Source organism: Carica papaya, chromosome 8 (assembly GCF_054855325.1).
Source record: "Carica papaya isolate Zhongbai chromosome 8, ASM5485532v1, whole genome shotgun sequence".
In the NCBI taxonomy this organism is placed as follows: domain Eukaryota; kingdom Viridiplantae; phylum Streptophyta; class Magnoliopsida; order Brassicales; family Caricaceae; genus Carica; species Carica papaya.
The window spans coordinates 21331171-21343942 of NC_142316.1; the positions used below are offsets into that span (position 1 = coordinate 21331171).

The 12772-nt window shown below is 44.2% G+C and overlaps 1 non-coding gene and 16 pseudogenes across 1 annotated transcript; all 17 read left to right on the top strand.

Moving 5' to 3' along the window:
* Nucleotides 1-179: 179 nt before the first annotated feature.
* LOC148251698 (5S ribosomal RNA) lies at nt 180-298 on the top strand (annotated as a pseudogene).
* Nucleotides 299-506: 208 nt separating this feature from the next.
* LOC148251699 (5S ribosomal RNA) lies at nt 507-625 on the top strand (annotated as a pseudogene).
* A 559-nt stretch (nt 626-1184) lies between these two features.
* Nucleotides 1185-1303, top strand: LOC148251700 (5S ribosomal RNA; annotated as a pseudogene).
* Nucleotides 1304-4702: 3399 nt separating this feature from the next.
* LOC148251701 (5S ribosomal RNA) lies at nt 4703-4821 on the top strand (annotated as a pseudogene).
* Nucleotides 4822-5027: 206 nt separating this feature from the next.
* On the top strand, nt 5028-5147 carry LOC148251702 (5S ribosomal RNA; annotated as a pseudogene).
* Nucleotides 5148-6034: 887 nt separating this feature from the next.
* Nucleotides 6035-6153, top strand: LOC148251703 (5S ribosomal RNA; annotated as a pseudogene).
* Nucleotides 6154-6360: 207 nt separating this feature from the next.
* On the top strand, nt 6361-6479 carry LOC148251704 (5S ribosomal RNA; annotated as a pseudogene).
* A 236-nt stretch (nt 6480-6715) lies between these two features.
* On the top strand, nt 6716-6834 carry LOC148251705 (5S ribosomal RNA; annotated as a pseudogene).
* Nucleotides 6835-7364: 530 nt separating this feature from the next.
* On the top strand, nt 7365-7483 carry LOC148251706 (5S ribosomal RNA; annotated as a pseudogene).
* A 678-nt stretch (nt 7484-8161) lies between these two features.
* Nucleotides 8162-8280, top strand: LOC148251707 (5S ribosomal RNA; annotated as a pseudogene).
* Nucleotides 8281-8831: 551 nt separating this feature from the next.
* LOC148251708 (5S ribosomal RNA) lies at nt 8832-8950 on the top strand (annotated as a pseudogene).
* Nucleotides 8951-9504: 554 nt separating this feature from the next.
* On the top strand, nt 9505-9623 carry LOC148251709 (5S ribosomal RNA). The gene has a single exon (XR_015814637.1). It is a non-coding gene; the product is annotated as a 5S ribosomal RNA (ribosomal RNA).
* A 532-nt stretch (nt 9624-10155) lies between these two features.
* Nucleotides 10156-10274, top strand: LOC148251710 (5S ribosomal RNA; annotated as a pseudogene).
* A 561-nt stretch (nt 10275-10835) lies between these two features.
* Nucleotides 10836-10954, top strand: LOC148251711 (5S ribosomal RNA; annotated as a pseudogene).
* Nucleotides 10955-11514: 560 nt separating this feature from the next.
* LOC148251712 (5S ribosomal RNA) lies at nt 11515-11633 on the top strand (annotated as a pseudogene).
* A 206-nt stretch (nt 11634-11839) lies between these two features.
* Nucleotides 11840-11958, top strand: LOC148251713 (5S ribosomal RNA; annotated as a pseudogene).
* Nucleotides 11959-12164: 206 nt separating this feature from the next.
* LOC148251714 (5S ribosomal RNA) lies at nt 12165-12283 on the top strand (annotated as a pseudogene).
* The last annotated feature ends 489 nt before the right edge of the window (nt 12284-12772 follow it).

Below are 12772 nucleotides of genomic sequence, written 5' to 3' on the forward strand. Positions count from 1 at the left end.
CGTTACGCGCGAATGGAACTATAGTCTGTTAGTTTATACGTAAATGTGAGTCAAGAAGCAAGAGCATTTTAATCGATATTAGAACGAGAAGGAGAGGTGCAGTGTGAACGCACAAGGAAACAAACGATGGGAGGGGAGAGGAAAAGAGGAGTGTATGTATTTTCAGCATGAAATGAAACAGGTGTGATCATACCAGCACAAATGCACCGGATCCCATCAGAACTCCGCAGTTAATTGTGCTTTGGCGAAAGTAGTACAAGGATGGGTTATCTCCTGGGATGTTCTTGCGGTGCACCTATTTTTTTTTTCAGATGGGTCGTTCGACGTTACGCGCGACTTGAACTATGGTCCGCTGGTTTATCCGCAAATGTGAGTCAAGACATAGGGGCATTTTAATTGATATTAGAACGAGAAGGAGAGGTGAAGTGTGAACGCACTAGGAAACAAATGACGGGAGAGGGGAAGAAAGGAGAAGGAGTGTATTTATTTGCAGTGCGAAATGAAACAGGTGCGATCATACCAGCACTAATGCACCAGATTCAATCAGAACTCCGCAGTAAAGTGAGCTTGGGCGAGAATAGTACTCGGATGGGTGACCTCCTGGGAAGTCCTCGTGTTGCACCCATTTTTTTTCGGATGGGTCTTTTGACGTTACGCGCGAATAGAATTATGAACCGCTGGATCATTCGCAAAGGTGAGTCACGGTGCCGGGGCATTTTACTTGTTATAGAATGAGAAGGAGAGATGCAGAGTGCACGCACAAGGAAACAAATGACGGGAGGGGGGATGGAAAGAGAAAGAGTGTATGTATTTGCAGTGCAGAATGAAACATGAGCGATCATACCAGCGCTAATGCAACAGATTCTATCAGAACTTCGCAGTTAACGGTGCTTGGGCGAGAGCAGTTCTAGGATGGGTGACCTCCTGCGAAGTCCTTATATTTCACCCATTTTCTTGGAAAGTCCTCGCGTTGCACCCATTTATTTGCAGATGATTCTTTCGACGTTACGCACGACTTGAATTATGGTCCGCAGGTTTATTCGCTAATGTGAGTCACGGCGCTGTGGCATTTTACTTGATATCAGAACGAGAACGAGAGGTGTAGTGCGCACGCACAAGGAAACAAATGACGGGAGGTTGAAGAAAGGAGAAGGAGTGTATGTATTTGCAGCGCGAAATTAAAAAGGTGCGATCATACCAGCACTATTGCACTGGATCCCATCAGAACTCCGCAGTTAAGTGTGCTTCGGTGAGAGTAGTACTCGGATGGGTGACGTCTTTGGGAGTCCTCGTGTTGCACCAATTTTTTTTTCGGAGGGGTCGTTAGACTTTACGCGCGAATGGAATTATGAACCGCTGGTTCATTCACAAAGGTGAGTCACGGTGCTGGGTAATTTTACTTGATATTAGAACGAGAAGGAGAGATGCAGCGTGCACGCCCTGCGGAAGAGGGACTGGCCAGGCTGAGGATAGACTAGGGGGCCCTTTGGTGGTTCTTACTGATATGGTGGGGGCACTGGATTATACTGTGGCAGTGCCGGGCAATACTGTGGCTGGGGCACTTGATTATACTGCGGCGGTAGCACCGGGTGGTACTGTGGAGGAGCAGGCTCGTACCGGGGTTGCTCAGGATCCTCTCGCTGCAGTGGTGGATCAACCTGTGGCAGCGGGGGAGGGTCAGGTAGTTCCCTTCTCTCCTCTCGGCCCTACTGAGCAGCAATGAGTCTCTCCAGCATCTCAAATATCTTGTCAACGTCTTCTCGAAGCAAACCATCCTGGGTTACTCGATTTAGTGGGGGTCTTCCTCTTCTCATCTCTCCGTACCTGCATTTCACAAGGAAGGGTTGAGTAATGATTCATTGGTTTGGTGTTTCTCTAAGTATTTTTGTGTAAGGGACGAGTCCGAGGAACGTGGCTCTAATACCAACTGTTACAACTCCAGAAATCCAAAAGAAAATGCATATAAAAATCTAAGTGCGGAAGTGAAATAAAAGATTTAGGTTAATATCCCTTACATAATAACTTAAAAGTACTAAACAATATCAAAGAGTAAGTCCTCTAAAGGAAATACTAGAAATGAAAGAAGTATAAAGAAAACTATATAAGACATCTAGTATCTACTCGCCATCTTCTTGTGGATCGGGCTCGGGAACCAGGTCTTCCTGATCTGAAATGGTTAAGTAAGGAATGAGCTACACTAACCCAGTAAGGACATCACACTATTTGCCGTCACAGAAGCAAAGGTTGGTAGAAAATTAAAACAACCAATGGAGTAGTAGATTTAAACAAATTCATTTATCAATAATCAAACCATTTACCGTCCACTTACCGCAGTGAGATTTATAAAAACAACCTATGGAAACAATAATATTATCTATATCATGAATTCATATATAATCTGTAATATAGCACATATCATACTTTTACATTCAAATCATCAAATAACAATTTTCCCTTCTTATCAGCCTACTAGTATCCATGGGGGATCCATAGGGGTCCCTGCTACACGTGAACTATTTTCCTTAAAAAATTTAATTCCAAGGCCGTTCCCATACCCCGTTCGGTATGGACGCCAAAATAATAAACCTCAATACCCCGTCCAGTATGAGGGTGAAGCGGGTCGTCCCCATACCCCGTTCGGTATGGGCACCAAATGACTAAATCTTCATTCCCCGTCCAGTATGAGACAACATTCACGGTAGAGTTCCCTATGAACCCGGTCCGTCCACTATCTCCCAGGATATCTAGTGAGGCTGTCATCTTATCCATTTATCAAATCCCATCCCATTCCTATTTATCCTTAGTCTCCATTACCAACTCAAACATAAATGCATACACAAGTAACGTGCATCCAACAAAGCAAGCATATCTTAGATTTCCAAAATTAAACAGTAGTGATATATGCATTCAAAATCATAGAATAAATAAACCAGATACCATAATGCATTTAAATTGTAAAATAAATCAAACAGGAATTAACAAAGAAATATGTGAGTTTCGGGCTCCATTAGCAATCGTAATTAATTATGCATATCTATTTAATTTGTACAAATATAGTATTATCATTTCTTCAGACTTCAATTCCATGATAGGAAATAGGGTGAGGGGTCTTTACCAGATTTGATACCGAATCCTAGATTTTCACTGCGCTTACGGGCAGTCCCTGAATCTTTTCTCGGGAATTGAAACGTGCTTACAGTACCTACACATGTCCCAAATAACCCAAAAATCAGACCCAGGGCCAATTTGGCCAATTTCAGAATTCCGGCACGGCGGCTCCGCCGTGCTCTGGCGCCGCCGTCGCCGCTCGCGGCAGCGATCCGCCTCGGGTTGGCTATTTTCGGCCAAATTCAGCTAAACTTGTATCGGTTCCTGTGAGAAAACACCCTTAGGGCCCTCGATGAGATTATTTATAATCATCCGCTTTTGATCTGAGCCGTTCGTCGCATTTAATATGAACCGTCCGATCGCGATTAAATAAGAAATGAATCTGGACCGTTCATCGTGATTCAATCTAGACCGTCCGTGCACGATTCAATCTGGGTCGTCCGTGCGCGATGCAATCTGGGCTGTCCGTGCGCGTTTTTGATCTGGGTCGTCCGTGTGTGCAGGAACGGATCTCATCCGTTCGATCGCGCGCACGTAGATCGCCCACGTGGCTTCCTTCCGCGTGGCCTCCCGCGTCAGCGTCTCTGCCACACGGCGCGTCCTGGTTGGCCGGGGCTGCTGACCGGGCAGCTGACATGGCAAAATTTTTTTAAATTATGTTTTGACCCTCCGATTTTCAATTTTTCTTTCAAAAATACCCCCAGAACCAAAATTTTCACCCCTTTTTTCCAAAATTGTTTTCAATTAAATCCCTAAATAATTTTTACCCCTTACTATCGTTATTATTTCTATTAAAATAAATTAAACTAAATTAAATTCAATATATTATTACATAATTAATCATTATATTCATATAATAATTACCAAATAAAATAAAATAAAATAAAAAGAAAGGGTTGGGGTGTTAAAGATGTATCCCTAAAAATCACATACACTAGCAAACTAACTTTAAAATATTCTAAAAACATTTGTGAATTTTTTAAATATTTTGATTCTTCTTACAATAGTGTGATTTTTAATTGAATTTTGAAATCATCTTTTTTGATACTTTTAATGTTTAAAAAGATATTTTAACTTGAAAATTTGTGTGATTTAGACTGAGATATGAAGTATATACATGACCAATCACAACTAAAGTTGAAGTGTTATTTGTGTCTATTCGGAGTAATATTCTGGTGATGACCTCACATGTCATAAAAATGATTAATGATTTAAATCAATAGATTTTTTTTTCTTTTGAGACTCTTTCTACATATAAAGCTCATTCATAAGGAAACAAATGACGGGAGGGGAATGGAAGGAGAAAGTGTGTATGTATTTGCAGCGCAGAATGAAACATGAGCGATCATACAAGCACTAATGCAACGGATTCTATCAGAACTCCGCAGGTAAGGGTGCTTGGGCGAGAGTAGTACTAGGATGGGTTATCTCCTGCGAAGTCCGTGTATTTCACCCATTTTCTTGGGAAGTCCTCGTGTTGCACCTATTTATTTGCAGATGATTCTTTCGACATTACGCACGACTTCAATTATTGTCCGCAGGTTTATTCGCAAATGTGAGTCATGGCACCGTGGCATTTTACTTTATATTAAACAGTTGCGATCATACCAGCACTAATACACCGGATCCCATCAGAACTCCACAGTTAAGTGTGTTTTGGCGAGAGTAATACTCAGATGGGTGATCTCCTGGGAAGTTCTCGTGTCGCACCAAATTTTTTTCAGACGGGTCGCTCGACGTTACGCACTACTAGAACTATGGTCCGCTAGTTTATACGCAAATGTAAGTCAAGAAGCAGGGGCATTTTAATCGATATTAGAACGAGAAGAAGAGGTGTAGTGTGAACGCACAAGGAAACAAATGATGGGAGGGGACAGGAAAGTAGAAGGAGTGTATGTATTTTCAGCACGAAATAAAACAGGTGCGATCACACCCGCACAAATGCACCGGATCCCATCAGAACTCTGTAGTTAATTGTGCTTTGGCGAAAGTAGTACAAGGATGGGTTATCTCTTGGGAAGTTATTCGTGTTGCACCCATTTTTTTTTTCAGATGGGTCGTTCGACGTTACGCGCGACTTGAACTATAGTCCGCTGGTTTATACACAAATATGAGTCAAGACGCAGGGGCATTTTAATTGATATTAGAACGAGAAGGAGAGGTGAAGTGTGAACGCACTAGGAAACAAATGACAGGAGGGGGAAGAAATGAGAAGGAGTGTATGTATTTGCAGCAGGAAATAAAACATGTGTGATCATACCAGCACTAATGAACCGGATCCCATCAGAACGCAACAGTTTAGAGTGTTTGGGCGAGAGTAGTACTCGGATGGGTGACCTCTTGGAAAGTCCTCGTGTTGCACCCATTTTTTTTCGGATGGGTCGTTCGACGTTACGCACGAATAGAATTATGAACCGCTGGTTCATTCTCAAAGGTGAGTCACGGTGCTGGGGCATTTTACTTGATATTAGAACGAGAAGGAGAGATGCAGAGTGCACGCACAAGGAAACAAATAACGGGAGGGCGGATGGAAGGAGAAAGAGTGTATGTATTTACAACGCAGAATGAAACATAAGGGATCATACGAGCACTAATGCAACGGATTCTATCAGAACTCCGCAGTTAAAGGTGCTTGGGCGAGAGTAATACTAGGATGGGTGACCTCCTGCAAAGTCCTTATATTTCACCCTTTTTCTCGGGAAGTCCGCGTGTTGCACCTATTTTTTTGCAGATGATTATTTCGACGTTACACGCGACTTGAATTATGGTCCACAGGTTTATTCGCAAATGTGAGTCAAGAAGCAGGGGCATTTTAATCGATATTAGAATGAGAATGAGAGGTGCAGTGTGAACGCACAAGGAAACAAATGATGGGAGGGGGGAGGGAAGGAGAAGGAGTGTATGTATTTTCAGCACGAAATGAAACAGGTGCGATCATACCAGCACAAATGCATCGGATCTCATCAGAACACCGCAGTTAAGTGTGCTTTGGCGAAAGTAGTACATGGATGGGTTACCTCCTGGGAAGTTATCGTGTTGCACCCATTTTTTTTTTCAGATGGGCCATTCGACTTTACGCGCGGCTAGAACTATGGTCCGCTGGTTTATACGCAAATGTGAGTCAAGACGCAGGGGCATTTTAATTGATATTTGAACGAGAATGAGAGGTGAAGTGTGAACGCACCAGGAAACAGATGACGGGAGGGGGAAGAAAGGAGAAGGAGTGTATGTATTTCCATCGCGAAATGAAACAGGTGCGATCATACCAGCATTAATGCACCGGATCTCATCAGAACTCCGCAGTTAAGGGTGCTTGGGCGAGAGTAGTACTAGGATGGGTCACCTCCTGCGAAGTCCTTATATTTCACCCATTTTCTTGGGAAGTTCTCGTGTTGTACCCATTTTTTTTTCAGATGGGTCGTTAGACGCTACGCGCGACTGGAACTATGGTCTGCTGGTTTATACGCAACTGTGAGTTAAGACGCAGGGGCATTTTAATTGATATTAGAAGGAGAAGGAGAGGTGAAGTGTGAACGCACCAGGAAACAAGTGACGGAAGGGGGAAGAAAGGAGAAGGAGTGTATGTATTTGCAGAGCAAAATTAAATAGGTGCTATCATACCAGCACTAATGCACCGGATCCCATCAAAACTCCGCAGTTAAGTGTGCTTGGGCGAGAGTAGTACTCGGATGGGTGACCTCTTAAGAAGTCCTTGTGTTGCACCAATTTTTTTTCAGACGGGTCGTTCGACGTTACGCGCAACTGGAACTATGGTTCGCTGGTTTATACGCAAATGTGAGTCAAGAAGCAGGGGCATTTTAATCGATATTAGAACGAGAAGGAGAGGTGCAGTGTGAACGCACAAGGAAACAAATGATGGGAGGGGGGAGGGAAGGAGAAGGAGTGTATGTATTTTCAGCACGAGATGAAACCAGCGCGATCATACTAGCACAAATGCACCGGATCCCATCAAAACTCCGCAGTTAAGTCTGCTTTGGCAAAAGTAGAACAAGGATGGGTTACCTCCTGGGAAGTTCTCGTGTTGCACCTATTTCTTTTTTTTAGATGGGTCGTACGACATTACGTGTGACTGAAACTATGGTCCACTGGTTTATACGCAAATGTGAGTTAAGAAGCGGGGGTATTTTAAATGATATTAGAACGAGAAGGAGAGGTGAAGTGTGAACGCACCAGGAAACAAATGACGGGAGGGGGAAGGAAGGAGGAGTATATGTATTTACAGCGCAAAATGAAACAGGTACGATCATACAAGCACTAATGCACCGGATCCCATCAGAACTCCGCAGTTAAGTGTTCTTGGGTGAGAGTAGTACTCGGATGGGTGACCTCCTGGGAAGTCCTCGTGTTGCACTCATTTTTTTTCGGATGGGTTGTTCGACGTTACGCGCGAATGGAATTATGAACCGCTGGTTCATTCGCAAAAGTGAGTCACGGTGCCGGGGCATTTTACTTGTTATAGAATGAGAAGGAGAGATGTAGAGTGCACGCACAAGGAAACAAATGACGGGAGGGGGGATGGAAGGAGAAAGAGTGTATGTATTTGCAGCGCAGAATGAAACATGAGCGATCATACCACCACTAACGCAATGTATTCTATTAGAACTCTGCTAGTTCAGGGTGCTTGGGCGAGAGTAGTACTAGGATGGGTGACCTCCTGCGAAGTCCTTATATTTCACCAATTTTCTTGGGAAGTTCTCGTGCTGCAACCATTTTTTTGCAGATGATTCTTTCGACGTCACAGGCGACTTGAATTATGGTCTCCAGGTTTATTTGCAAATATGAGTCACGGTGCCGTGGCATTATACTTGATATTTGAACGAGAACGGGAGGTGCAGTGCGTACAAGGAAACAAATGACGGGAGGGGGAAGAAAGGGGAAGGAATGTATTTATACGCAAATGTGAGTCAAGATGCAGGGGCATTTTAATTGATATTAAAACGAGAAGGAGAGGTGAAGTGTGATCGCACCAGGAAGCAAATGACGGGAGGGGGAAGAAAGGAGGAGTGAATGTATTTGTAGCACAAAATTAATCAGTTGCGATCACACCAGCACTAATGCAACGGATACCATCAGAACTCCGCAGTTAAGTGTGCTTGGGCGAGAGTAGTACTCGGAGGGGTGACCTCCTAGGAGGTCCTCGTGTTGCACCAATTTTTTTTCGGATGGTTAGTTCGACGTTATGCGCGAATGGATTTATGAACCGTTTGTTCATTCGCAAAGGTGAGTCACGGTGCCGGGGCATTTTATTTAATATTAGAACGAAAAGGAGAGATGCAGAGTGGACGCACAAGGAAACAAATGACGGGAGCGGGGATGGAAGGAGAAATAGCGTATGTATTTGCAACGCAGAATGAAACATGAGCGATCATACCAGAACTAATGGAACGGATTCTATCAAAACTCCGCAAGTTAAGGGTGCTTGGGCGAGAGTAGTACTAGGATGGGTGACCTCCTTATATTTCACCCATTTTCTTGGGAAGTCCTCGTGTTGAATCCATTTTTTTGCAGATGATTCTTTCGACATTACGCGCTACTTGAATTATGGTCCGCAGGTTTATTTACAAATGTGAGTCATGGTGCCGTGGCATTTTACTCGATATTTGAACGAGAACGGGAGGTGTAGTGTGCACGCACAAGGAAACAAATGACGGGAAGGAGAAGAAAGGAGAATGAGTGAATGTATTTGCAGCGCGAAATTAATCTGATGCGATCATACCAGCACTAATGCACCGGATCCCATCAGAACTTTGCAGTTAAGTGTGCTTTTGCGAGAGTAGTACCCGTATGGGTGACCTCTTGGGAAGTTCTCGTGTTGCACCTTTTTTTTTCAGATGGGTCGTTTGACATTACGCGCGAATGGAATTATGAACCGCTGGTTCATTAGCAAAGGTGAGTCACGGTGCCAGAGAATTTTACTTGATATTAGAATGAGAAGGAGAGATGTAGAGTGCACGCACAAGGAAACAAAAGACGGGAGGGGGGATGGAAGGAGAAAGAGTGTATGTATTTGCAGCGCAGAATGAAACATAAGCAATCATACCACCATAAATGCAATGGATTCTATTAGAACTTCGCAAGTTAAGGGTGTTTGGGCGAGAGTAGTACTAGGATGGGTGACCTCCTGCGAAGTCCTTATATTTCACCATTTTCTTGGGAAGTCCTCGTGTTGCACCCATTATTTTGCATATGATTCTTTCGACGTTACGTGCGACTTGAATTATGGTCCGCAGGTTTATTAACAAATGTGAGTCACGGCACCGTGGCATTTTACTTGATATTTGAACGAGAAAGGGAGGTGCAGTGCGTACAAAAAATAAATGACGGGAGGGGAAAAAAAGGAGAAGGAGTGTATGTATTTGCAGCGCAAAATTAAATAGGTGCGATTATACCAGCACTGATGCACCAGATCCCATCAGAACTCTGCAGTTAAGTGTGCTTGGGCGAGGGTAGTACTTGGATGGGTGACCTCCTGGGAAGTCCTTGTGTCGCAACAATTTTTTTTCAGACGGGTCGTTCGACGTTATGCGCAACTGGAACTATGGTTCGCTGGTTTATACGCAAATGTAAGTCAAGAAGCAAGAGCATTTTAATCAATATTAGAACGAGAAAAAGAGGTGCAGTGTGAACGCACAAGGAAACAAATTATTGGAGGGGGGTAGGAAGGAGAAGGAGTATATGTATTTTCAGCACAAAATGAAACATGAGCGATCATACCAACTCAAATGCACCGGATCCCATCAGAACACCGCAGTTAAGTGTGCTTTGGCGAAAGTAGTATAAGGATGGGTTACCTCCTGGGAAGTTCTCGTGTTGCACCCATTTTTTTTTTCAGATCGGTCGTTCGACGTTACGCGCGACTGCAACTATGATCCGCTGGTTTATACGCAAATGTGAGTCAAGACGCAGGGGCATTTTAATTGATATTAGAACGAGAAGGTGAGGTGAAGTGTGAACGCACTAGGAAGCAAATGACGGGAGGGGGAAGAAAAGAGAATGAGTGTATGTATTTGCAGCGCGAAATGACACAGGTGCGATCATACCAGCACTAATGCACCGGATCCGATCAGAACTCCGCAGTGAAGTGTGCTTGGGCGAGAGTAGTACTCGTATGGGTGACCTCCTGGGAAGTCCTCGTGTTGCACCCATTTTTTTTCAGATGGGTCGTTCGACGTTGCGCACGAATCGAATTATGAAACGCTGGTTCATTCGCAAAGGTGAGTCATGGTGCTGGGGCATTTTACTTTATATTAGAACGAGAAGGAGAGATGCAGAGTGCACGCGCAAGGAAACAAATGATGGGAGGGGGGATGCAAGGAGAAAATGTGTATGTATTTGCAGCGCAGAATGAAACATGAGTGATCATAACAGAACTAATGCAACGGATTCTATCAAAACTCCGCAAGTTATGGGTGCTTGGGCGAGAGTAATACTAAGATGGATGACCCCCTGCGAAGTCCTTATATTGCACTCATTTTTTTGGGAAGTCCTCGTGTTGCACCCATTTTTTTGCAGATGATTCTTTCGACGTTACGCACGACTTGAATTATGGTCCGCATGTTTATTTGCAAATGTGAGTCACGGCGCCGTGGCATTTTACTTGATATTTGAACGAGAACGGGAGGTACAGTGCGCACGCACAAAGAAACAAATGACGGGAGGGGGAAGAAATGAGAATGAGTGAATGTATTTGTAGCGCGAAATTAATCAAGTGCAATCATACCAGCACTAATGCACCGGATCTCATCCGAACTCTGCAGTTAAGTGTGCTTGGGCGAGAGTAGTACTCGGATGGGTGACCTCCTGGGAAGTCCTTGTGTTGCACCAATTTTTTTTCGGATGGGTCGTTCGATGTTACACACTAATTGAATTATGAAACGCTGGTTCATTCGCAAAATTGAGTCACGGTGCCGGGGCATTTTACTTGATATTAGAATGAGAAGGAGAGATGCAGAGTGCGCGCACAAGGAAACAAATGACGGGAGGGGGGATGGAAGGAGAAAGAGTGTATGTATTTGCAGCGCAGAATGAAATATGAGCGATCATACCACCAGTAATGCAACGGATTCTATCAGAACTCCGCAAGTTAAGGGTGCTTGGGCGAGAGTAGTACTAGGATGGATGACCTCCTGCGAAGTCCTTATATTTCGCCCATTTTCCTGGGACGTCCTCGTGTTGCAACCATTTTTTTGCAGATGATTCTTTCGACGTTCCGCGCGACTTGAATTATCGTCCACAGGTTTACTCACAAATGTAAGTCACGGCGCCGAGGCATTTTTCTTGATATTTGAACGAGAACGGGAGGTGCAGTGCGCACGCACAAGAAAACAAATGACGGGAGGGGGAAGAAAGGAGAACGAGTGTATGATTTGTAGCGCAAAATTAAAGAGGTGCGATCATACCAGCACTAATGCACCGGATCCCATCAAAACTCTGCAGTTAAGCGTGCTTGGGCGAGAGTAGTACCCGGATGCATGACCTCCTAGGAAGTCCTCGTGTCGCACAAATTTTTTTTCAAACTGGTTGTTCGACGTTATGCGCGACTGCAACTATGGTCCACTGGTTTATACGCATATATGAGTCAAGAAGAATAAGCATTTTAATCGATATTAGAACGAGAAGGAGAGGTGCAGTGTGAACGCACAAGGAAACAAATTATGGGAGAGGGGAGGGAAGGAGAAGGAGTGTATGTATTTTCAGCACAAAATGAAACAGGTGCGATCATACCAGCACAAATGCCCCAGATCCCATCAGAACTCCGCAGTTAAGTGTGCTTTGGCAAAAGTAGTACAAGGATGGGTTACCTCCTGGGAAGTTCTCGTGTTGCACCCATTTTTTTTTCAGATGGGTCGTTCGACGTTACTCGCGACTGGAACTATGGTCCGTTGGTTTATACGCAAATGTGAGTCAAGATACAGGGGCATTTTAATTGATATTAGAGCGAGAAGGAGAGGTGAGGTTTGAATGCACTAGGAAAATAATGACTGGAGGGGGAAGAAAGAAGAAGGAGTGTATGTATTAGCAGCGCGAAATGAATGAGGTGCGATCATACCAGCACTAATGCACCGTATTCCATCAGAACTACGCAGTCAAGTGAGCTTGGGCGAGAGAAGTACTCTGATGGGTGACCTCCTGGGAAGTCCTCGTGTTGCACCCATTTTTTTTCGGATGGGTCGTTCGACGTTGCGCACGAATCGAATTATGAAATGCTGGTTCATTCGCAAAGGTGAGTCACGGTGCCGGGGCATTATACTTTTTATTATAACGAGAAGGAGAGATGCAGAGTGCACGCGCAAGGAAACAAATGACGGGAGGGGGGATGGAAGGAGAAAACATGTATGTATTTGCAGCGCAGAATGAAACATGAGCGATCATACCAGAACTAATGCAACAGATTCTATCAAAACTCCGCAAGTTATGGGTGCTTGGGCGAGAGTAGTACAAGGATGGGTGACCTCCTGCGAAGTCCTTATATTTCACCCATTTTCTTGGGAAGTCCTCGTGTTACACCCATTTTTTTGCAGATGATTCTTTCGACATTACGCGCGACTTGAATTATGGTCCGCAGGTTTATTCGCAAATGTGAGTCACGGCGCCGTTGCATTTTACTTAATATTTGAACGAGAACGGGAGGTGCAGTGCGCAC